The sequence below is a fragment of the Psammomys obesus genome, unplaced genomic scaffold (genome assembly GCF_907164565.1).
Source record: "Psammomys obesus unplaced genomic scaffold, mPsaObe1.curated_primary_1811, whole genome shotgun sequence".
Lineage (NCBI taxonomy): Eukaryota > Metazoa > Chordata > Mammalia > Rodentia > Muridae > Psammomys > Psammomys obesus.
The window spans coordinates 16630308-16631123 of NW_026596131.1; the positions used below are offsets into that span (position 1 = coordinate 16630308).

At 33.8% G+C, this 816-nt stretch overlaps 1 pseudogene; it reads right to left on the bottom strand.

Moving 5' to 3' along the window:
• Positions 1-296: 296 nt before the first annotated feature.
• On the bottom strand, positions 297-395 carry LOC129665817 (U6 spliceosomal RNA; annotated as a pseudogene).
• Positions 396-816: the final 421 nt, after the last annotated feature.

Below are 816 nucleotides of genomic sequence, written 5' to 3' on the forward strand. Positions count from 1 at the left end.
TCTTTGACTTTCTTGATTAGAGTTACACCAAGATACTTTATATTATTTGTGGCTACTGTGAAGGGTTTCCCTTATTTCTTTCTCAGTGCATTTGCCATTTGTATACAGGAAGGTTACTGATTTTTTTTTTTTTAGTTAATTTTCAGCCATTTTACTGAAGATGTTTATCAGCTGTAGGAGTTCTCTGGTGAATTTTTGGGGTTACTCATGTATACTATCATATCATCTTAGACTAACAATATTTTGACTTCTTCCTTTCCAATTGGTATCTCCTTGATCTCCTTCAGTTGTCTTGTAAAAATATGGAGTGCTTTAGTGATTTGTGTGTCATCCTTGTGCAGGGTCCGTGCTAATCTTCTCTGTCATGTTCCAATTCAGTTTAGTATTTTTGGCATGTGTTTGTTTATACTAATGGTATTTTGTGTAATTCTATACATGTATGTGTGGATGGCAGACTGCAATTAAAAAATGTCTCAGAATAGTTGGGCAGGATGGCCATACCTTTAATTTCAGCAAGCAGGAGGCAGAGATAAGCAATTCTCTGTGAGTTTCAGGCCAGCTTCAGAACAGTCAGGGTTGTTTAGAGAGATCTTGTCTCAAAATGCCATTTTTTTCCTTCAGAATAAGCATTTTCAATTTATTCTTTTTAATGTCTTTTTTAAAAAAATATAACACTTAAGATTTTGATTGTTGTTAATTTGATACCCTTTAAAATATGAATATTTTTGAGAACTTGTTTGGAGGTTCCTAGCAGGGAGCATATCTACTTGATTTTTGACAAAGATGCCAAAACCACACAATGGAAAAAGGATAGTA